A 22,971-nucleotide genomic window follows, 5' to 3' on the forward strand; every position below is an offset into this window, starting at 1 on the left:
ACACAGGGTCAAATACTAATATCTCCATGTTAAGACATTCAACAAACAGCCCTCATTTTAAAATTAGAACTGAAAGGACAGAAAAATATATTTACACACACACACACACACACACACACCACATGGTAGCCAATCAGAAAAATAACATGTCTTCTGTTTGGACACAGTGCCCTATTAAAATTTTCAAGTTCCATTTCTTCAAGTATTCACTTCAATTCTGTTCCTCATCATCACTATCCCTAAAAGCTGGCGTTTAATAAGTATCTACTATGTGCGAGGCATTTCTATATATCTCTTCTCTTTAGCAAGTAAGTATTATGATTCTCACTTTTTGGTAAATTATCTCAGAGAGATTATGTTATTCTTCTTAACTCAAAGAAAGAGTAAAGAGAAGAGCTGAAATTCAAAGGAAGCCTAAGCCTTAAGGTAATGTTCTTACACTATACCAAACTGCTTCTGATTCCCTCATATTACTTAGTCTACTTCAAACACACAATTGCTCAGCTGATAGAACATAGCAGTGGGCAGAATCAAGTAACATACGGTGCAGATAATCAAGAGGGAGAAACTTTTGTCCTCTAGGTCAGAGTGCGGAAATCAAAGGGACAACAGGAAAGATTTTTTTCACTTATTTTCCAAACCAAGCTGGGCTTGAAAGCATGCAACTAAGTGTTTTTAGAAGTCAAATAAATATCAAGGCTTTAGAAAATATGGTTTATTTTTCATTTTGATTATTAAAAATATGACAATTTATCCATAATTAGAAACATGTCATAAATATACATCAACAATACGCATCAAGAGAAACTTAATAACTTGCGGGAGGGGGGGGACCTATCAAATAGTAAATTAACCAGGGCGCACATAAAATATATTATCATAATTGCTGTTTTAATGTTCTTTTTTACTATTTAACCTTTAATTTCTATCATTTGTGTATTTTCTGTGTCAGTTTTGATTTTCTCCTCATTAGTTTCTATTTTCCTTCCTCTTTACATACCCAAAAATTTTTGCCTGGATACCAGATATTGTGTATTTTTCCCTCATGGTTATAGGATGTTATTTTTTGTTACTATATACTTCACCTTTGTTCTGGGACGTCGTTAAGCTTTTTGGAAATAGTATAATGCTTTTGAATCTTGCTCTTAAGCTTTGTTAAGTGATTCTAGAGCTGTGTTAAGAGTTAAATTTTCTCCCACTTTTGCAGTAAACACTGCCTCCCTATTAGTAAAGTTTTCCACTTTGATAGTTGAGAACAGGCATTAGTACACTTCTTTAAATGCCAGATATTGTTATCTCTAAATTTAGAGTGGTTCTTTCTCTGATATCAGGCAGTGTCTTTACTTGATGCTGCAATTAGTAATCAACTGAGCATTCAAGCGGGTCCTTCTGAATATATTTGAAATTCTTTTTCAGGATAGCTCTCTTTTCTATATTACTCTGTTCTACAGACTGTACCTACCTTGGCATCCCAATGCTGCTAGCTTTACCACCTTAATTCAGGGAAATGGCTGGACTGTGGATTTCTCCTCCCTGTGCTATAGCCTAGAAAGTGAGTCACCTCCTTGTTTCCTATCCTTTGTCATTTCTTGATACCTAATGTCTTGTGTGCTGTTGTTTCAAACATTCTGTCTAATATTTGGTTGGTTTTGTCTTTAGGCAGCAGTATATTATTATTCCATCTTAACCAAAAGTAGAAGATCCTAGCATGGTTTTATATTTAAAATATTTGTCTCTCCCTTACATTATCTCAGTTATTTTAATTTTTATGGGATCGACAACTCAAAGACAGAATAGTTTTTTTCTTATATTGCTACTTAATACTGGAAAGCTACAGCTTTCCTTAATACTAAAAATAATTTTACACATTCGTGCACAAAGTGTCACTTCATTCACAGTATCTACATGAGTAGGTGATTTGGGAACACCTGAAGTTTATTTACACTTCATATCTGGAAACTTTTTTAGGTTTCAATTTGGGGTTTCATTTTCCTTTAATTTAATATCAATTTCTTTTGTAACCAAAAACACACATATTCGAGACCTAAGTAATATTTTTCTAAAGTCATTCTGACATACTTCCTCAAGTCTAGATCTGTTCCATAAGACTTGACAATTTCTGCTCAACTAATGTAAGTAAATTAACTCAATTAACAATTAAAGCAATAACAATAATTCATAATTCAGTTCACTGCAAAAAGAAAATAACCTTGCAACACTTAATACTCTGTAAACTTACAAGCTGATTTTGTGAGTCATGTATTCTTGATCCCAATATCAGAAAGATATAGTTGAAGTGAGGAAGGATGGTTAATCCTAAATTATAGATGAGGAAACTGAAATTTCAAGACCTAAAGTGTTTTTTTTCAGTCACAGGAGCAAGAAATTGATGAAGAAAAGTTTTGAACACAGACCAAGCTTTTGATCCAGAGATCATGCACTATACCACTATACTATACTAGCAGTTTTTAGAATTTGTTAAAACTTTTAAATGAAAATATTTTAATCTTATTAAATTCATAACTAATTTGTAATCTTTGTGACATTTGAAAAATCATGAGATTTGATCAATTTATTTGGAATAAAGTTATTAAGATACATAATTTGGATTAATACAATTTGTTTTGATTCAGTAACTTGAGATTCTTTATGCCATATATAGAAGTATAATAATAGTAATAAGAATTTTTCTGATATATTTGTTGCTATACATAGCATATTTCCCTTTATTTTACAGCAGAAAGAAGCAATGCTTTATAAAATATGAATCAGTTATTTTTTTGAATCAGTTATTTAATCCATGCTTACCTGAAATCTATTCTAAAGGTCTTTGAACATTAGAGATAAGGTTATATTTACAATATAAAAAAATAGGATCATAGGAAACTGAGATTAGAAAGATACTTTCAAGGAAGTAAAAGAATCAAAAATATAACAATAATAGGAGTAGACTATAGCTACTCTTCATGAATTAATGTGCGTTTACTCTCCTATCTGTAAATGGTTTTTACAGATTTGACAATTTATATATTCACTTGAACTAGTATAGACTGACAACAATATATGTATCAATAATATCTTTGTTTTCTGGGACACCTGAGTGGCTCAGTTGGTTGAGCGTCAGACTCCTGATTTCAGCTCAGGTCATGATCTCAAGGTTATGAGATGGACTCCAAACTGAGTGCTATGTCAGGCTCTGTGCTCAGCAAGAGTCTGCTTGAGATTACCTCCCTCTTCCCTCTGCCCCCCGCCCCACTCATGCACACACGTGCACTCTCTTTCTCTCAAATAAATAAATCTTTCAAAAAAAGAATATCTTTGTTTCCTGACATTGATCAGTATGCATTTTCCTTATTCTACTTTAGCTACTTTTCTGAAGGCTTTACATTTCAGCGAACAGTACAAAATCTGAAGAGGTCACTTTTTTACTTAACAAGGCACTGTTTTCTGCCTCATAAAGTATTTTCACCTTTAAATAAATATAACTAAATAGGAAAAAAGTTTTCATTACCATTCAATTTATTTATGTGTAGCCTTTTTTTTTTCATTTCTTGACAGATGATATGAAGAAATTAATGTGCATTAGATAATGAAAAGTATTTGGAGATGAATTTATATATTTTTTTATTTATGATAGCCACACACACACAGAGAGAGAGAGAGAGGCAAAGACACAGGCAGAGGGAGAAGCAGGCTCCGTGCACAGGGAGCCTAACATGGGATTCAATCCTGGGTCTTCAGGATCGCTCCCTGGGCCAAAGGCAGGCGCTAAACCGCTGCGCCACCCAGGGATCTCTGGAGATGAATTTAAAAGAAAAACAGAAATGCAAAGAATGGGATTTTATTATTTTTAGGGTATAATTTTAGCCAATTAGCTCAATATAGCATGCTGATGCGCACAGGTCACTCATGATTTTCTTATTTTTTTCTTCTACTGACTGTTATGCTTTTCTTCCCAAATTAGGTTTCTTTGATTTTTTGCAAAAGACAACTCTTTTATAGAATATATTCTTTTCCCTTCAAGTTGAACTGGCTACTGAGAAGTAGAAAAGGATTAAAAGAATGATTGGAAAATAACAAAAAATGTAAATAATTTTTGTAAATTCAATCTGGGAGAATACTTTAGTACATTTGAACATTTCTGACCCTACTTGTGTAGTCAGTAGTTCTTGGAGTCTCGCACTGAACTTATCACTGATTCACGGATCTGAAGAATACTCATTTCTCATCCATCGAGAGTCAGCTCTCACAATATGGTGTACAGACAAAACAATATGTCCAAATTCCCTCCAGCACCACCTACTTTGTTTATCATTAATACCATCAAGATGGATATTTGCCCTATAAGGTTCTACCAACCACTCAGTCTCAGGAAATTGGAATTGGGATATGGAGAGACCTCTTTCGGTTATACATGAGGCCCAGTCCTAAAATATAGGCTGACCCAGTGTTAAGATTGCTACACTGGAGTTGCAACATTGGGTACGTACTGATCAAACCATGAAGAAGGAGTTTACCAGCAGAAACAAGAAATGAATAAACAAATGATCAATTCGAATAGGAAATAGATCATTTGACCCTAAAGAGTAGGAGAAAAGAAGAAATGATGCATCAATTCTTCTGGAGGTGTATACTTTCTGTTTTTTTATAAGGCCTTGCTGTGGTTTTTGCTCATAAGTCCCAAAATATGTTTCAGCTTACTTAGGCTCATTTGGATATATTTCTGTTTGTTTCAAACAAATGATTCCCAATATATTAGCCAAATATTAAATGTCTTATATTCTATTTGGTAACACAATCTTTTTTGCCATTTTGTTTTCCTATAATGTAAGTTTAAGTGTTTTAGGCCTTGGTGTTAACTGTGGAATTACAGTGCTCAGCCTTGAGAATGATGATGATGAAAAATAATATCAAAGAAAAAAATATATTGTTTCTCACAACTACACAGGTGCAAAAATAGTTGAAATTCATAAAGTTAGAGTTGATAAAGTATTGAGAATATTCCCAAAATACTGGTTTATTTCTTGTCAAATATAGAGGTTTATATATAAAAAAGTACAATCCTATTCTACTTTCTGTTACTGCGAAATTCTCCTTGGAAATAAATCTTTTAAGATACCTAAATTTCAGAGATTGAAGCGTGCTCTGTTGTTAAACAATTTATGGCTTCTAACTATCCAAATTCTACAATTATAGTGTTTGCTTGATATAATATTATTATTGACTCCTGAGTATTTCTGTGAAGCATGCATACTTGTAAAATTTCTTGGTCAGACAAGAAAAAGATATTTGGCACATTTTTTCTTCCTTCATGTCTGAATGAAAAGGCAACTACTAACTGGGAGAAAATATTTGCACATCATGTGTTTCATAAAGAGCTTGTGTCCAAAATATGTTATTTTTTGAGATGTTATTTATTTACTTATTTGAGAGAGAGAGGAGAAGAGGGAAAGGATAAGCAGACTCCATGCTGAGCCCACAGCCTGAGATTGGGCTCGATCTCAGGACCCCAAGACTATGATCTGAGTCAAAATCAAAAGTCAGAGGCTCAACTGAAGGAGCCACCTAGGCACAGTGAATAAGTTCTTTAGATAAAGCCCTAAAAACTCAAACTCTTAATAAGGTTTATTATGAATCATACAATACAATTTTTTAAGGGCATAAGATTTGGAAGAAGATAGATAACCAACAAACCCTTGAAAGCATGTTTGACATCATTAACATTGGGCAAATGCAAGTTATAATCACAGAATGACTTTATTTTTAATATCCTTCAATATGTAAATAAACATACGAATTGTAGGGTTTCCATACAATAGAATACTACACAGCAGTAAAAACAAATTAACCATTGATACACTCTGCAATATAATGGATCTCAAAATAATTATTTTGAGTGAAAAAAAAATGAGACTAAAATAAAGCATCTATGCTCTGAGATTTCTTTTATATAAAATTCAAAATCATGTGAAGTGACCCATTTTGATAAAGCAGATCAGTTGTCTGGGGCTGAGGTGTGGGGGCCAGAAGGAGGCATTGCAAAAAAGCAGGAGGAAACTTTAGGTAATAATGGATATGCTCATCATTTTGATTGTGGTGATGGATCAAGAAATGTATACACATATCTAAGCCTTTCAAATTGTACACTTTAAGAATATACTTCAAATTTCATATTATCATCAAATAAAAATCAACAGATAATGACCTCTGTCCAGAAGACAAATGAAGGCAAACTCCTCAACTCTTCAGGAAGGAGAGAAATGTGGTTTACTTTCACAGTGCTTGAAGACATCTAGAACCCTGAATAATACACAATGAGTGTTCATTTTTCATCAAAGCAGACTTCTTATTACAAACAAGTGTTGCCAGAGTTATACTCATAGTTTGGTCAAATCTCCCTAATATAAAGTTGCAATTTTTTTTTTTTTTGCAAATGCTGGAAGGACTGTAATTGGAGCAGTAATTTTTTTTTATTTTTATAGAACATAAATAATGCAACTGGGTTCAGGTAAAATATTTATATAGCAGCCAATTCTTAGTATAAAGAAACACCAGTCTTTGAAGTACTACAGTTTAAAAAAATATAATATAAAATAAGTTGTAACCAATTCTTATATATATGGCTGCATTTAGATTCTGTAACAGTAATTCAGTGTGCTCTAAAGTACAAATATCATTGCCTTCCTCTCCACTAGCTTGGAGAGATAAAAGTTACATGAAACCTGTATTTTGTATCCAAAGAGAGGTCTAAAAGCTTTTCAATGCAATGTCACACAATTTCATGGTGTCTTTAAACTTAACTGCTGCCAGTGAAAGCCATCACCTGACTGTAAAGGGCCAGCTTCTTCTTACCGCTTGCTTTATTTTTTCTCACGAAGCAGCTTTCTCAAGATGTATGCCCCAGCAATGCTTCTTTTTCACTTCACTTTCATTTACTTTTTCAAGGAAAAAATGGCCCTTTTCTACTCATGATAAATAGCAAAGTTTTTTCAACTGGACAGAATAAGATTGGTTCCACAGAATTCATTATTGTCTCAAGGAAATACTGCTGATGGCAGGGGCAGTAACTCTCATGCTACAAGTGGTTCGACAATGACAATTTGACTAGTTAATATAATGTTGCTCTAGGATAACGTATGATATACATGTGTTACACAAAGGGGAACAGACTCTAATTGCTGACAATTTATGTGGAATAACTTTGATCATCTCTCAAAGCAATTGGCCCGGCAGAGTCTAGAACTGTTAAAAATATTAATTAATATTCATTTTGTGATCCTTTGAGAGATAGTAGTCATTGCTTGGCAAAGAGAAAATTGCTTCTCCTTGTACTTCATCAGAGCTGTCTTGGAATTTCCTCAGCAGTTGTCAAGAAGCATGAAATTATATGTAAAGGAGAAAGAAAACAAAGAAAACCTTCCAACCTTCCCACTATAGACTGACTACATCTTTTAAAAATTTCCGTTGTGTCCTGCATACATATTAATTTTTTATACCAGGTTTGAAGTGTTAAAAATGTACTAAATGAAAAATATAAAATCTGTATAAGTATTGCTTTGAACAATTTTAAACAAAATTATTCACAATATAAAAGATATGCCAGGCATTAAAAAAAAGTTTTACACGCATCTCTTGACACCCAGCCAGGTAATTCACCTATGATCCTGCAAAGTAATTATGTGATATTAGACATCCGCAAGGCAAGACTGTATCTATCCCAGCACATTGATGATATCTGACTTCTTCTTGCATATCTGCCCTTTGTTAATGTGTCCTTGACCCTCAGACCTACATCTCTATATCCAACCTCTTCTCTGAACTATAGATTTATAAATTACCTTCTTTCTGAAAACCTGAACCTGGATGATTAATAGGTTTATTATTTTCTCATTGCTACTGTTAACAAACTGCCACAAATTTACTGGTTGAAAACCATACAAATTTATTATAATACATTTCTGTAGATTAGAACTATGTCACAGGCATCCTTGGGGTTAAAATCAAGGTGTCAGAAGGATGGGATTCCATTCTGGAGGTGCTATGAAAGAACCCATTTGCTTGACTTTTCCAGCATCTGGAAACCACAACCTTAATTCCTCTCTGCTGTGTCAGGTAACATATACATAGGTGTCAGTGATCAGGATGTAGGCATCTTTAGAGGAGTCATTATTCTGCTACTATACAAAGCAAGTAAGATACACACAATTCACTCTATCCCTCTTAATAGATCAGTTCCTCTCCCATCATTCTTCATGTGAATAATTACTACTTTAAGGCCAATACCTAAGAAAAATTCATTTATCCCAGTCCTTCTCCTCCATATGTAATGCAACAGCAAGCCCTGTCATCTCTAACGGCAAAATAAATCACAACATCTCCATTTACACTGTCACAATGCCTGGATTATCTTCACTAGGAGAATCGTTTTAGCCTCAGATCAGTCTCCATGTTTCCACATAGCATCTAGGATAATGTTTAGCCATAATTCTATTTCCATTACTCATCTGCTAAAAGTACTTTACAAGCTTCCATAGCACTTAGGAAAACATCTGAACTTCATATTTTGTACCTTCACCTCAGAATTTGGCCTATGTTTATCTTTCTCTCTTGCTTTTTTCCAAATACAAATTTGTCTTCTTTCTATTCTTCCTTTATCTTAAATTCTGCAGTGTAATTCAAATGCTAACTACCTGGAGTTAATGTGGACTTCTCAGGTTGAGGGCTCAATCTCCAAAAAAACCCTACACCAACTACAACTTCATCATGGCCAATGAGTTCACCAGCCTCCTGCATAACTGACTAATTGGCTACAAACCCAGTGGCTCTCAATGCCTTCTCAGATTTCATAATTTGCTAGGATGACTCACAGAACTCAGGAGAGCACTTTAATTATAAGTGCAATTTTATTATGAAGGACGCAGATCAAGACCAGCCAAGTGAAGAGACACATAGAGTGAGGATGGGAGAGTATATAACATGGAGCTTCCCTGTCCTCAGTATCATCATTCTTCTAGTACATCGATGCATATCACCAATCAGGAAGCCTCACTCAAGCCTTGCTGTTTTTATTGAATTTTTACTGGAGTTTCATTACATAGGTATGGCTGATGAACTCATTGGCCAGTGATGAAGTTCAACTCCCAGTTCTCCTCTCCCAGGAAACCTGCTAGCATCTGGGCCAAAGTCCCACTCCTCTAATCACATAGTTGGCTTTTCTGGAGTGGTTAGACTCCACCTGAGTTATTTCATTATTATAAACTAAGGGACTCACTGTGAATAACACACTCCCATCGTGAGAAATTTCAAGGATTTCCTTGGAGGAATGAATGACAAACATGAGCCAAATTTTTGAATACACAGTGAAGTCCCTCCACCTGGGATGCTGTAATTTTGCTTCTCACTACCTGAAATATTTGCTCCCCTTATTATCTGTCTCCTTTGAATATAACCTCTGAGGAGACTTCTTCCTGGAATAGTCTGCAAAAGGCTGCCTTCAGTACAGACTTTCATCTTGTTTACATTTCTCTATTTTCCTTAAAGCTCATATAACTTTCTGAAATTGTATTGTATGTTTGCTTGTTTAGCAACTGCTTCCACAATAGGATGTAAGCACCAAGATGGAAAGGGACTCCTCTTTCTCATTCACCACTGAATTCCTAGGTGTGGTACCTCCAAAAGCTCCAGTCACATTGTAAGTATTCATTTGTTTAATGAATAAATATCTATCTGACATACTTGACAGAAGTGACACATTTTCAAAACATTTCATTTTTTTAGCTGGCAACAATAATTTCCCTAAGACTTTTAATCTATAACATACCACTCAATATTGGACTATCTACTGCTATTTGTTATTCCAACATCATTTTCTGTCTGATAGGCTTATATCCTTACTGTCCTTATTCTTGGCTTCTGAAGTCTACAGAGCTCATCTCTATTGTTTCCAGGATATCGTTCTGTAAATAACTATACTTCTTGTTAAGTAGATCTTGCACATTAAAATTCCAATTACTAAAAATAACTTTTATTCAAAATATTTTTATAGTTTTAAAAATCATTAAAGAAAGGGTTTTTTATGATTGAAATCTGATACACATTTCATGATATACAATGATATTGGCTTTATCTTCTTTGACAGTAGTTTATTTCAGTTTTACTTTTATGTCTTTTTTGTATATTCACAATTTTCTATAAGGAGCTTATGTTATAATTTAAGATTGATAATAGAGCTCATGATACAAGAGAAAGGCCTCAAATTCTAGAATTGAATGTGAAAGATGGGATGGTAGGAAAATTGAAAAATACTAGTTATTGACTTCCCCTGTTCTCTTTTGGCAAAAAAAGATGCATGTTACCCTGATAGCATAAAATGCCACAGCAATCTGGCCACAACTTCCTTACAATCACAAATATCCAAACTATAATCCTCCAATTTTTTTTCTATCATAAAGCATTTCTTATTTCATAAATATGTTGGTACTCTTTCATGGCTTTATATATTTTCATATTCTTTTTTTCTGCTTAGAACAGCTCTTTCCATTTATTGCTGGAATACTCCATCTACTTTTTCATTGAACTCAAAGCTTACTATCTCTGTAGCATCCTACTCATTCACTGAGATTTTTTTTTCCCTTTGCCTTCAGAGCTGTTTAGAATCAATTATATAACTTATCATACCATATTGTGTTTATGTACAGATTATGAAGACCTATCTCTGGGGTCAGAAAACTATAGCCAGTGGGCGAAATTCATGTACTCACCTGTTTCCATAAATACAATTTTATTGGAACATAAAAGCTATTTGTTTAGATATTTTACACTAGAGGCAGACATGAATAATTAAGACAGAGTCCTTATAGCCTATAAAACCTAAAATATTGTCTGCCCCTCAATAAAATAATAAATTTCCAGCCAATGATTCATTGTTTTTATCTGCATGGTACTTTTTCTCTATTTTTTTCTGGAAATAATTCTCATCTTCTTTTAGAATAATGCCCCTTTCTAATTTCCAAAAGAGTCTATGTGCACAATGACTGGTCCAAAGGGTGGAAACATTACCTAAGCTAGCTCACCCAAATTCTTGACATGAGGTATTTAGTAGTGGGTAAGGTGGTATAGTAACCTTTTCCTCCCTGTTTGTGTGTGTGTATGCTTGTATAAACATTTTTTTTAATTTTTTTTAAGATTTTATTTATTTATTCATGAGAATACACAGAGAGGAGAGAGAGAGGCAGAGACACAAGCAGAGGGAGAAGCAGGCGCCATACAGGGAGCCCGACGCGGGACTCGATCCCGGGTACCCAGGATCACGCCCTGAGCTGCAGGCGGCACTAAACCGCTGAGCCACCGGGGCTGCCCTGTATGTTTGTATATATGTATATACACGTTTTATATTTATGCATGCATGCTATGTATATATATACATATACATATGCGTATATATACACAGACACAATGTACGATGCACATAAAGTTTGAATTTAAAAATACTTCCTATTGACCTTTGTCAATTTAAGAGAAATTTTTCTTTTTTTTTAAGAGAAAGACCATATTTTACATACCAAGATTCCCAAGAACTAAGAGAAAACCTAAAAACAGTAAGCTGTTCGCATCTCTTTTCTTCTTTCTATCTACTTTCTTCCTCTCTTCCCAACTTTTATATAATATGCTTTAAAAAATACTTCAGTGAATGTGATTATAATACATACGTGAAAAAAGTTTGTTAAAATAAAAAAAATTAAGGGGCACCTGGGTGGCTCAGGAGGTTAAGCATCTGCCTTCGGCTCAGGTCATGATCCAGGGGTCCTGGGATGAGCCCCATATTAGGCTCCTTGCTCAGCAGTAAGCCTGGTTCTCTATCTCCCTCTGCCCCTATCCCTCTTCATTCTCTCTCTCTCTCTCTCTCTCTGAAATAAATACATAAATAAAATCTTTTAAAAAAAGGAAAATTTAAATTATGTGTAAAGAAAAAAGGAGCAAAAACAATAAACATCTAATAAAATTATGGTGTGACTATGTAAACAATCCTGTGTGTATCCTTGGCAGGCACAATAAAGCAAATACACAAATACCATAGACTGTTTCATTATGCTATTAAAGGATGCCTAATAATTCTCAACAGAATAAAATTTTTAGTAGTTTGAATTTTACTTAAATTTATTCTGGGGACTCCAGTAATCTCTCAGGGAATTTTATTCAAAGCTCTCTGTGTCTGTTTTAGGGCAGAAAGTCTGTGTAACTCAAACATCCAGGTGTCCTCGGTTTTCTTCTGTTCTTGATGAAGTGACACACCCTATAACATGTTTGGTGCAAGACTTCTACAACATGAGGCACCTGAGGTAGTGGGTGAGGCATTGACTCAAATGAGGCTATATCTGCATTGGGTGGAAGACCTATTCAAACACTCAACTCCTCTACCCAGAACCACGTTCATTGAGCACTGAGCCACATACTCATGCATCTGTTGAACATCCTGAAATTATCTCTCAACCTTTGTCTTATTCTATCAAGAAAGTTCTTATTACACTATAGTCTGAATTTTACACTGGAAGAAATATGAAAAAAAATACAGTTTCTAATCTGAAAAGTGACACAGAAGTATAGTTGAGCTGGAGGAATTAAGATGCAATACAGTACGTTATGAAGTCTAGTAGAGGGCTGAAATCATCAAATATTTTATTTAGGGGCATAGGACTTGAGGTATGACCTAAAGAAAGAGTGGCAATTTCATTTGTGTGTAAAACAGGTAAGAAGATACAACAGGATTAGCATGAATATAAAACGTTAATAGGTCTTAAAAGCCAACCTGACTGGAGTTGTAAATATAACTAATAAACCAATTAATAAAATAACTCTTGGTAATGATAACAACCTAAAAGCAAAAATGCTTAGAATCACTTATTCATTAATCTCTTATTTTAGGCTTCACAGAAATAGTACCTGAGACAAGTGTTCAGATGTTTATCTAGAAAAGAAATACTGGTAGGTAGGACAGTGGGATAAAGAAATAGGGGAAAGAAGGCAGCTTATCAAGCCAATATCTATTGTGGGTGACAGGAGTTTAATCTGCTAGGAAATCTCTGGGAGCCAGTGTGGGATGCAATCCTCAGAATTGTCCCAACTCAGGGGTGAGAACATTGAGGTTTTTATACATCTACTCTAGTATGTCACTAGTTATGAGGCTATGGCTTCTCACCAGGGTCATAATTCCTCAGCACCTCTGGCCTGCTATGTGGGTGGACAAAAGATGCAGATATATTGAAAAGAAAGCATGAGAGATGGGCACAAGGTGGACAGTGTCTCCTATAAGCCAAGCATTATACTAAGGGTAACATGCCTTATGTTACTCACAAGGTAATATCTACATTTCCATTTTGCATACAAGAAAACCAGAGCCAATAGTGAGTTTAAATAATTTGGTTGTCAAAGCAACAAGTGCCAAAGCTAATTATTTGAAATATAAGTCCCTTCGATTCCAAACACTTTTTAAGATTTTATTTATTTATCCATGAGAGACACAGAGAGAAAGAGTCAGAGACATAGGTAGAGGGAGAAGCAGGCTCCCTGTGGGGAGCCTGATGCAGGACTCAATCCCAGCACCCTGGGAAGCACAGCTTGAGCCAAAGGCAGACACTCAACAACTGAACCACCCAGATATCCCTACAAACACTTTTCATTACACCCATGTCTGTACCAATGGTCGGTAGTTCCTACTTTTGTATTTGTTAGATGAATATCATTTAATTTAAAAGAATAATTGTTTGGATGTGCATGGCAATAACTCCAATTTAAATTAGGGATATTGTTAAATTTTAAATTTCTTCATTAGATGATCTCACTTCTAAACCTCTACTACATAAGTCCAAATTTTCAATGAGATTCACTTTACAAATTTTGTTTTAATATGATTATATGTATACGAAATAATCTGAATATAACTCAGCTTTGCATCTATTTATGTGCAACTCCCTCTGACATAAATATTTGATGAACACATAGAACCACATTCAGATGACAAAGCCAAGTAGGAATATACAAAACACACACATGCACATGAAGGCATGCACACATACACACACACACACACACACACACCCCTAACACTTGATGCTCAATTAACTACATGTGAGCTCTAACTATCTACATCTGGTATTACAATCTCCCCTTCAATTCAGATAAACATTCCTTAAACACTCCACAGTAATTCACGCACAGACACTGACATTTCTACCAATGTCCTCTTCCACAAGCAAACTTCAGATGTTTTTCAAGATAAAGTGCCGTATTTATTGTGGCATTTATGTAGTTCTTCACTATTTGACATTATGTGTAACTGTTACTGTTTTTTATTAATTTTCTATCTTTTTTATAAATTGGTCTCTCACAAAGTTTTTAAGTGTTGTGCCCCTGAAGGCTTTTTCCCCACTAGGCCTGTGATTATTGTGTGTGTGCTTTTGCAGTGTGGTTATTTTAAGGAATGCATACGTCCCATTAAAGCAGAACTGACCATATTTCTTTCTTTCTTTCTTTTTTCAGATTTTATTTTATTTATCTCAAAGAGAGAGAGAGAGAGAGATAGGGAGGGGCAGAGGGAGGAGAGGAAGAATCCTTAAGCAGACTCCCTGCTGAGCATGGAGCCTGGCTCCTGACTCAATCCCAGGTCTCTTTGATCAGAACTTGAGCCAAAACCAAGAATTGGCCGCGCAACTGACTGAGCCACCCAACGCCTGGACTGTGTTTCTAAATACATTATCTATATTCAATACTTCTCATCTCACTCACTTCCTGTATTTCTTCTTATAGTTAATAGCATGAGAAAGCCAAAAATCTTAGATGTAATTAGGATGTACATTATTGCACATTGGTGTCATTAGATTATTATATTAATTATCATTAATTATTATAAACTTTGTGCCCATACCTTGATCATTATTAGTTTCTCTCCATGAGTGCTATATTTATGTTTTTCTGATAGAAAGACTTCTTTATTGTTCTGATTTACATATCATTTGACTTCAACATGTAGTCTAATTTTCTAGTAGTTGTCTCCAAATGCTTGGAATCATGCAACTATATTATTACTCTTCTGTATATGAAATACATACACAATACACTTATGTGCATTAATATATGCACATACATCTGATTATATTTGTGTACCACTATGGGTATATTGCTATATTGCAAAGCTAAATATAAATTAATTGAAATTTATATTTACAAATTAATTGAAATTTATTTAATTGAATTTTAATAATTTTAGCAGATGGATTTAAGCTTCACTGAGATTTTTATACCAAACAATTAAATTAGAACATTTCTTTACCAATTTTTTCTATAGTCTCCCATTATGAAATTTTTTTGTGGATGACATATACATGTTATATTTGGTATCAAAATCAGTGTGTGATTGATAGAAAAATGCAAATAGAAGAAAATAATACAAGTTTCTTTAGATAAAAAATACAGAAACTTAGGAATTTGATGATGGCCATCAGATCAGAGCACCCATGATGTGAGGGACAATTATTGGTGGTCCCACAAAGTGATTCCAATGACATATAAGCTCCTACAGAGAACAGGTTTAACTGCAATGCTTCATTTTCCTTCTTCCCTCTCCTTCCCCCTCTGTCCCAGAGATTGTGAATCATCCTTTACATACTGGTCAAGTGAAAATAACTGAAACAATATTTGACATCCCTACATGTTCCTTTCATGCTTACTTAAAACAGGGTGAAGGGGATCCCTGGGTGGCTCAGCGGTTTGGCAACTGCCTTTGGCCCAGGGTGTGATCCTGGAGTCCCGGGATCGAGTCCCACGTCGGGCTCCCAGCATGGAGCCTGCTTCTCCTTCTGCCTATGTCTCTGCCTCTCTCTCTGTCTCTGTCTCTCTCTTTCTCTCTATGTCTATCATGAATAAATAAATAAAATCTAAAAAAAAAAAAAAAACAGGGTGAATTAAGGCTAATTTCCTGGCAGTCTTTAAGCAAGGGCTTTACACCTTACTGGGGTTTCTTAAGCTGGTAGAAACTCTATTAACCATCTGTTTTCAAAATGCTTTACAAAATCCTCCTGAAAGGCAGCCACTTTTACCTTAAAGGTGAAAAATGTCCATTTATTCTTTCAAAATTATCCATTTGTGATACATTTTTTACTTTTTCTTTTCATCCCAGAAAAGTCAATTGATTTGGAGCATGTGCTTTTTTGTAAAATATGACACTTACTTATACTTAGGCTTGTCCAATCTTTTGAATGCCCTGTGATGATGTCCTTAAGCACTTTGCACACTTTGCTGCATTAACTAGGTTATGAATAATTCATTGAAAAATTTCGCTAGTGCTCTATTGCTCACTCTGTGAAGATATTCCATAATCTTCTTTTTTCAAGTTAAAGAAACCACTTCATCAATGGTTATCCACACATAGTTTTTACCCAAGCCTTCACCTGTATTCTTCTCCATGACTTATTTCTCTAATAGGTCGTTAAAAAGCCATCTTAGAATATTTTATTACTGTAAGTGAATCCAGAAAATACCACAAACCAAGATATTCTAGCAATATCTGAACATACTGCAACCAGGTAGCAAATTTTTCACACTGTATTTTACCCTAACACTTGACTCTTCATATTCTCTGCAATGTTTCTATGCATCCTCCAGCAGCGTTCGCTGACAAAGAAGTGCACTTCATGTTGTCATTATATTGTTTTTTTGTACACAACCAATTCAATATATTGAGAAAAGCAAGTATTTTCATAGTAGTAGATGTTTATTTTTCATCCCTAGTGAGTAAGAAAGCAAAAAAAAAAATTCACAATATTTATCACTATATTTAGTGAAATTTTCTAAGATGTTCAATTTAGTATGGCAGAGATTGAAATTGAAAGAGAAATTGTGCCTGTTTCTCTCTTTTTTTTTTCATATTCTGGATGCTCACTTTTAAATTTCTTAACAATCCTACTCGTTTGACACTATTATTAGCTACTATTCTAAATTACTGAGTCACTGTTATATTATCCTATTTTGCTGAATCCACTTCTTTTTGAAGAGTTACTTGCCCAACAGAACACCTACCTCAGGTCATTCATGATTCAACTTACACAGATAGGGGAGGAGCCTCTGGCCAATAGACTATAAAGTGACTCCACGATTCACTTCCTAGTGTTCACAACCTTCAGGACCAGTGTTTTACTTCTACCCAGTGGAAAGCAGCAAAGTTGATGTGATGTATGTGCTTACATGTACATGATTGCACAAGCTTAGCACTGTCTTGCTAGAATCTCCCTCTCTCTCCCTCTCTCTCTCTCTTTTTCTCTCTGGCTTTGAGGAAGCAAGCTGCCATTAATCTTAAAACCACAAGGAACTGAATGCTGCCAAAACCATGGAAGCCAGGGAAGAATATTCTGTCCTAGTCCAAATTAGATACAGACTATCCTTGATCGACATCTTGATTGCAGCTAGTGAAACACTATGCAGAGTATCCAACTAAGTTATGTCCAGACTTCTGGCCTGAAGAAACTCAGATAATGAATTTGCATTCAAAGCCAGTAAATCTGTAGCTAAATGCAGAGAAATAGATAACTAATAACAGCACCTCTGCATTGCCCACCTGTGGTCTTCTCTTTTCAGGGATGTTGACTTCTGGAGCAGTTGGGCCAATGTATATACACAAATCACACAAGTCATGATAACATTTAACACTTATTTTAAAACTAAATACTTATTTTTTTGATCTTTTTATTTACTCCATGAGGATTCCTTTTTTCATATATTTTTGTTTGGAGTTCAATTTGCCAACATATAGCATAACACCCAGTGCTCATCCCGTCAAGGGCCCCCCTCAGTGCCCGTCACCCCGTCACCCCAACCCCCTGCCCGCCTCCCTTCCACTACCCCTTGTTTGTTTCCCAGAGTTAGGAGTCTCTCATGTTCCGTCACCCTCTCTGATTCCATGAGGATTCCTATCCAGTACCTCACTCAAGAGTATCTGAAAGGATTTAAGTTATTTTTGTTTGCCTTAAGTTTTCACTTAAATTCCAGTTAGTTGGGCAGCCCCGGTGGCGCAGTGGTTTTGCGCCGTCTGCAGCCCAGGGCGTGATCCTGGAGACCCAGGATCAAGTCCCACGTCAGGCTCTCTGTGTGGAGCCTGCTTCTCCCTCTGCCTGTGTCTCTGCCTCTCTTTCTCTCCCTGCATCTCTATGAATAAATAAATAAAATCTTAAAGAAAATTCTAGTTAGTTAACATACACTATAATATTGGTTTTGGAGCAGAATTTAGTAATTCGTCACTTACATACAACACCTAGTGTTCAACAAAACAAGTGTCCTCCTTAATACCTATTACCTATTTAGCCCATCCCCTCACCCTCTTCGCTTCCAGCAATGCTCAGGTTTTTTTTTCTCTATAGTTTAGAGTCTGTTTTATGGTTGTATAGCCTCCTATGTTCATCTGTTTTGTTTCTTAAATTCTACATATAAGTGAAATCATATGGTATTTGTCTTTCTCTGACTGACTTATTTCACTTAGCATAATACACTCCAGCTTCATCCACTTCATTGTGAACAGCAAGATTTAATTCTTTTTATGGCTGAGTAGTATTCCATTGTATATATACACAACATCTTCTTCATCTATTCATCAGCTGATAGACATTTGAGTTTTTCCCATAATTGGGCTATTGTGATAATGCTGCTATAAGTATTAGGGTGAATGTGTTCCTTCAAATCCCTATTTTTGTATCCTTTGGATAAATACTAGTAGTGCAATTACTGAGTCATAGGATCATCCTATTTTTAACTTTTGACTTTAACTTTAACTATTTTCCAGAGTGGCTGCACCAGTTTGCATTCCCACCAACAGTGTAAGAAGATGCCATTTATCTGAATCCTGACCAACATCTATTGCCCTGTGCTGTTAATTTTAGCCATTCTGATAGGTATGAAGTGGCATCTCTTCATGGTTTTGACTTGTATTTCCCTGAAGATGAGAGATGTTGATCACATTTTCATGTGTCTTAGCCATTGGATGTCTTCTTTGGGAAAAAGTCTATCCTTCTTTATCCATTCAGTCATCAATAAGTACTTAAGTTGTTTCCATGGTTTGGCTATTGTGGATAATGTTGCAATGAATATGAGAGTAAATATATTTGTTTGAGATAAAGATTTCATCTTCTGTGAATATATAGCCAAAAATTGCTATGAGAGTAGAGTTTTAATATTATCATTATAGCGACAACAAAGTAGCAATTATATGGAATAAGAATGTGTTAACTGTTGGCATTCCACAATATATCCATATATCAAATTATCATATTGGTACACTTTGAACTTACACAATGTTATATGTCAATTATATCTCAATAAAGGTGGAGAACAAATAAAGTGAAGGAAGGAAGAAAGAAGGAAAGGAAGAAAGAAATCAACCAACCAACCAAACAACCCTGGTGCACAGTAAGAATATATGAGTTCAAAGGGAGCTTAGCTATCCATAAAAGCTCTGAATGGGGATGCATGTTGACAGTGCCCATCCAAGTAATATCTAAAATGCAGGCAATCTTGACCAAAGATTCAGTGTATTCCAATCTAATTGACTAAGTCATCTCCATTGTAGATATTAGGAAATGTAACTGTAACTTATAAAAGATTTAAATGATGAAATTCTTATTTTGAGATCATGATGGTAGTCCCCTAAAAATCTTCATCTCCTTCAAAATGTAGCTATACTCACAGCCTTTAAGAATGTAGTTTTAGGGATGCCTGGGTGGCTCAGCGGTTGAGTGTCTGCCTTCAGCTCAGGGCGTGACCCTGGGGTTCTGGGATCGAGTCCCACATCGGGCTCCCTGCATGGAGCCTGCTTCTCCCTCTGCCTGTGTCTCTGCCTCTCTCTGTGTGTCTCTCATGAATAAATAAATAAATAAAAATCTTTAAAAAAAAGAATGTAGTTTTATTTTCTAGTGCCCTAGCAAGTAGTGAAGATCATATGACTAAGTTATGGCCAACGGAAGACAAATTAAATATTTGTGCAACTTTCAGAAAAAAATATTAAAAGGAAGTATTCTCATTACTTCTATTTCTTCCTTCTTACTGGTTGAAATGTGGATCTGATAGCAGGGCTAAAAGAGCAATCTAAAACCAAGAGTATGCTCAGAAATGGAGTTACTCAGCACTACATCCAGGTAAAAAATACTAGTGTCTTCAAACAATTGGGCACCATTCCAGCCCTGGAGTTCCTGATATACATATATTATATATATATATTATATAAAAATATATAAAAATTTATTATATATATATATATAATTCAAATCAAGGTGGTTTGGATTTTCTGTCACACTTGTCTGGTCATTTTTTTGGCAAGAAAATATTTATTTTCAAAAGCTCAGGGAAATATATGCTAGATATTATGAAATTAGACTGATCTGTATTTAACATTTTAGACAAGCCTAGGTAAAAGTGGTAAAGTGCTATTTTAAAGCCTTTTATTCCATTTTATTAAAATCATCCTACTAACCTGCATCACTGTGAACAGATCAAAGCCTATTTGCAACAACATTGCAGGAAAGATACATTCTGAAGTCAATGATAATATATTCCTAAGCATCTCTCTGATTTCTAAATATTATAATATATAATCAATTCCCTAAAAGTCATTAGTACACAGATAATTTACTTTTAAAAATCCTGTAATTTAGTGGAAAATTTAATGTTAATATAAAAATATTTAATTTACATAATATAAATTAATAATAGATTAGCCTTTACTGTAGTAACAACTTCAAATTAAAGTAGCTTACCGCAGGAAATATATACCTCACTCACTCAAAATCTGCTGTGCATCCCAGAAACACTTCAGGAGAGTTGTCTATGTGTAGACTTAGTGGTCTAGGCAGCTTTGCCTGATAAATGGTACCTTTTTATCACACGTTGTTTTCCACAATTACCACAGCAGAGAATGCATGGGCTGAAGAATAGAGCGACCAGATCTTAAATGTGTCCACCTGGGAGGGCACACATTTCCTTAACCATATCAGAGATAACATCAAGAAGGTAGGACATGGAAATAGTTTGTAGGCCTGGAAGAAAGAGAACTATAAATATTGGTAAATTTGTACTAATGTCCACCACACATGACATTTATAATATGGGCACACATAAAAATGACTTTGTTTAGATCATTAGAAGAAAAGTATAGCAAAAGGGATAATATTTTATGATATGGATAGAGGTATGTGAAGATATGGACAGTTCTGCTGATACTGAATTAAAAATAGCTCTATGTAGAGAATGAAGGATCATCTCACTGGTCTCTTTTCCCTTCTTTGACTCTAAAATATTAATTCTTTAAGTGTCAATATTATATTGCAAATTATTTATAAGTGAAAACAATGTCAAAGAGCTACAGTGGTTAGGCAAAAAAGAAAATGTAAACAAACACTGGAAGGAGAAATCTAAAGAATGAATTTCCATAAAGGCTGGAAGTGGGGTCGGAGCAATCTAACTGTTGACATATACTGAGCACTTATGTGCCAGATAATTCGAATTACCTTGCATTTTTAAATAAAAAACTCACAATGATATTGTGTATATACTGTACATTTTACAAATGAGGAAACTGGTAAAATAACTTACCTAGTTATAAGCCTGATGTCTGGTTGAGACCAGCAATAAGCTGCTGCAGGTGTGAACAATGAGCAATTTATCCATCTGCCACCTCCCTTACAGCTTAGAATCATCAACCATGGATCTAGTTAATGCATAGGCTGTCAATATTCTCGTGTCTCTTTCTATAATTTCACGAACTGAGAATTTCCTTTATTCATGGAATAACATTTTCACTTCATATTAAATAAAAATTTTCAATGTGTTGACTTATTTGATTTCATAACTCTGTATGACAAATATTATTATCCTCATATTATAGTGGAAACATTTGATGCTCAAAGAAGTTAAATAATTCACATAAGTTCATACATCGAATACATGAAATATTGAATCCCAAGATTGAATCCAGTACTTTAGGGTTCAAAATAAATTATCTTTTCATACAACCACAACACCACCACCACAAGAAGTAAGACCTAAATCTAAAATAAAATTGATTTACAAAAAAAATATACAAAGTATTTTTTATTTAAAGACAGTTGTTGGTAAATTATTTCCAATTTAATAATTAATAAAATGTTTAGCACTTTCATATTTAGCCATCCCATTAAGCATTAGTTGTGCTTTACCTTGATAGCATAAGTAGATTGAGAAAATAAATAGAATATGATGGCACAAAGACACTATAAATTCATACAGATGCTATGTATGAAAGACGAGCCTTATGATAGCCACAAGCATACACTCAAGTTTGCTGCTAATACTTGTGAAGCATTTGCCCAATTACTTTGCTGACCCATCTTTCAACAGTCCTGAAATTAAATAATAAGGATAATTCTAATGTGTAGAGAAATAGAAAGCTGCAGCTGGGGGAAAAAAAAGATAATGGGTTATTTATGGAAATATATTTATGGGATATTTAAAGAAATAAATTTATGGAAATATATTTATTGGCCAAAATATTTTAGCACTATCCTTGGGTGGAAAAATTATCTTGCTTTCTATAGACATCCTCAAAATATAGTTTGACATTTTGAGGAACTGAGATTTTGTCTCCTATGTTTCTTCCAAATAGGTATGGATATAAAATTAAACACAAATGCTAATTTCCATATATTTAAACAAAAGAATAGAACTTTGGAGAACATATTAGTTCCATGCATTCTTATTTTAGAAATGTGATAATTAAGGCCCATAGAGATGTCATAACTTTCCAAAAATAACTTCATGACATGTGAGGATCTGTTACACAAACTATAAATGGGTATAAAATTGGCATGTAGAATCATATTCACAATTCTATAAAATAGCCAGAATTCTATAGAATTTTATTTTAGTAGATAATCCAATGTAAATGTGTGAATGTATCTGGTT

The 22,971-nt window shown here is 34.6% G+C and overlaps 1 long non-coding RNA gene across 1 annotated transcript; it reads left to right on the forward strand.

The window, feature by feature from the left end:
* The first annotated feature begins 1,436 nt into the window (after positions 1–1,436).
* Positions 1,437–19,885, forward strand: LOC140623896 (uncharacterized). Its single transcript, XR_012023428.1, has 4 exons — positions 1,437–1,552; positions 9,585–9,691; positions 18,824–18,932; positions 19,362–19,885. It is a non-coding gene; the product is annotated as an uncharacterized lncRNA (long non-coding RNA).
* Positions 19,886–22,971: the final 3,086 nt, after the last annotated feature.

This window comes from Canis lupus, chromosome 33 (genome assembly GCF_048164855.1).
Source record: "Canis lupus baileyi chromosome 33, mCanLup2.hap1, whole genome shotgun sequence".
Lineage (NCBI taxonomy): Eukaryota > Metazoa > Chordata > Mammalia > Carnivora > Canidae > Canis > Canis lupus.